Raw genomic sequence first — 2,840 nt, 5'->3', positions numbered from 1 at the left:
ACTGTTAACAGTGGTCATCTTTGGAAAGTGGATTGAGTTGGAAAGGTGAGCAGGAAAAGATGCCCACACTATTTACTTGCATCTTTCTGTTTTTCTTAGATTTTCTAAACATGACCATAAGACAATTTTGGTACATTTTTAAATGTTAACATGGATTCTCTGAGCAGTGAGAATATGACCCTTTTTGTTTGGTTGTTTTCTTCTTTTTATCTGTATTTTGCCAAGAACAAATGTTATTTAAAAATAATAATAGACACTCCCTGTTTCCCAAAAAGTCAGCAGTCTGACTGTCACCACAGTCTAAACCTGGGGCCCAGAAATGAGCCTTGCCAACCCATCCTCCTTGCCTTCTTCTTCTTTTTTTTTTTGAAAGAAAATCACTTTATTCTAATTCACTGACAAACAATAACATAAGAAAAGCATGTTTAAGAGGCCATATAGACATCTGCTCAGCCCCAAACTCAATACATCTCAATGAACTTCTATTTAGCAAGAACACACTCTTCCACTGCAATTTGGAAGCAAAAAAGCTATTAATGATAGAGGAGAGGTTTAACTGGTGGTTTCACACTTTATATCTTCACTATCAATTATATTTTTATGCTAAATCAACTTGGTCATGAGAGATGATTCTTCACGTCTTCAACTGGAACTTCTTGATTAAGCTAATCCATTCGCCAGGCTGCACTGTTTCAGCACCTTGCTGAAACTCTCACAAAGCTTAAAGTCACCCTGGTTCTGGGTGACTTTCATGCCATAAAATACAAGTACACACCAAAAACTGTTTCACCTCAAAGAAGCATGGGCCAGACTGCTGCTGCTGTGCGGGCTGGGCTCCCCGAGACTCCTGGTAAGTGATGTCAGGCCTTGAGGGCTCAGCATTACTCTTGCCACTGAAGCCCCCAGTGATGGTACGACCTAGCGTGTGGCGGACAACAGAACCCACAGCCACGCCAGCTGCAGTGGCTGCCATCTGGGCCAACAGACCTGGCTGCCAGGGTGCAGCAGCAGGGGAGCCAATAGCAGATGGTGGAGCCACTGCTGGCGGCTGAGGTGCTGACACTGGCCTGGGTGCAGCTCCCATCTGAGGTGCCCAGCTGGCCGGAGGGGCCATGCGGGAAGTGCGGCTTCGGCTTCCAGAGGCATCGCAACTGTGCAGCGAATACTCTGGAAGAGCAAGACTCCGAGGGGACGCTGGTGACTTCCCTTCTTGCCTTCTAATATGCGGCCGCTACCTGCCTCTCTCGGTCATTCTTTCTATGCTCAATCTTTACTGCACCAGCCCTGCCCTTAACAAAGGGTTGCCAATTTGGAGTGCGACCAATTAGAGAGTACCCCTCACTGTACAGGGTGCTCAGGTACTGTACTGGGACTAGAGAGCACTGTTCGAAACATAAAGCTCAGCAATAAGATCCTGCCTCTCTTCTCCCCCTAACTCAGCCTTCCCCAAAGACCACGCACCTGTCAGTGCTGATAAATTATGTGTTATTGGTGCAACCTCTTCCTGCCAGAGACAAACATTCATCTTGTAATATGTCAATAGAAATGCAGTTGAGAAGCAGGTATGCTCATTTTATAATACACTCTGAGTTGAGTAAGAGGATAGATAACTCAGGAGAGAAACCAAAAGACATAAAGATACTTGTATTTTATGGCATGAAAGTTCAGTAAAGTACCTCCCCCAAGTGCCTCCCCTAAGTGCTCCTCCCATTAGCAAAGGGATTTTTAATTTAGAAGATTGACTTAGAATGTTATAATTTGGGAGATTTGCTACAGAAGAAGTATGCTGTTTGTAGTCATATGACTAGGATAAAGAACCAGGTGCATGACCAAATAGAAAACTCCCTTTTTGAGCCATTATAACAAAACCAGTGACAAATACTGGGAGCCTTCTGTGGGAGCACATATCGACTGGTTTTATGACATTCCTACCAGGCCATTATTTTTCCAAAGACTGATTCAGAAAATCTGCTAGTGACACACAGGAGTATTATCTATTCAAAAATTGTATGAGCTTTTCTAGGGCCAAGATCAACCATTGTTTATAAACACAGAGAAAAATCTACTATAATATTGAGTCTGAAATCAAATTTCAACTATTTTGTGAACAGTTGAGAAATAATTATTTCAGTTATTTTCCTATCTTTGCTGTTAACAAGGACCCAAATTATCAGTACCTCTTATAATGCCTGACCTTCTAGGACACTGTAATGATGTTCTAAAGACAGTAAAGATTCATTAGGTCCCATTTGTTTATTCTTGCTTTTATTTCTTCTAGGAGAAAATTTTTGAGATGTATGTCAGATAATGTTTTGCCTATATTTTCCTCTAGGAGGTTTATTGTATTTTGTCTTATGTTTAAGTCTTTGATCCATTTTGAGTTGATTTTTGTGTATGGTGTAAGGGAGTGTTCTAGCTTCATTGTTTTACATGCTGCTGTCCAGTTTTCCCAACACCATTTGCTGAAGAGACTGTCTTTATTCCATTGTACATTCTTGCCTCCTTTGTTGAGGATTAATTGACCAAAGTTTGTGGGTTCATATCTGGGCTCTCTATTCTGCACAGCAACAGAAACCATAAGTAAAACAAAAAGACAACCTACGGAATGGGAGAAAATTTTTGCAAGTGAAACCGACAAAGGCTTGACCTCCAGAATATATAAGCAGCTCATATGACTCAGTAAGAAACAACCAAACAATCCAATCCAAAAATGGGCAGAAGACCTAAACAAGCAATTCTCCAAGGAAGACATACAAATGATCAGAAGGCACATGAAAAAATGCTCACTATCACAAATTATCAGAGAAATGCAAATCAAAACTACAATGAGGTATCACCTC

General features: G+C 41.3%; 1 pseudogene; it reads right to left on the bottom strand.

Moving 5' to 3' along the window:
* Positions 1 to 660: 660 nt before the first annotated feature.
* LOC102536574 (coiled-coil-helix-coiled-coil-helix domain-containing protein 2 pseudogene) lies at positions 661 to 1,525 on the bottom strand (annotated as a pseudogene).
* Between the last annotated feature and the right edge of the window lie 1,315 nt (positions 1,526 to 2,840).

The sequence above is a fragment of the Vicugna pacos genome, chromosome X (assembly GCF_048564905.1).
Source record: "Vicugna pacos chromosome X, VicPac4, whole genome shotgun sequence".
Taxonomy (NCBI): domain Eukaryota; kingdom Metazoa; phylum Chordata; class Mammalia; order Artiodactyla; family Camelidae; genus Vicugna; species Vicugna pacos.
The sequence above is the reverse complement of the archived record's forward strand: the minus strand, read 5'-3'. Positions and strand labels throughout refer to the sequence as shown.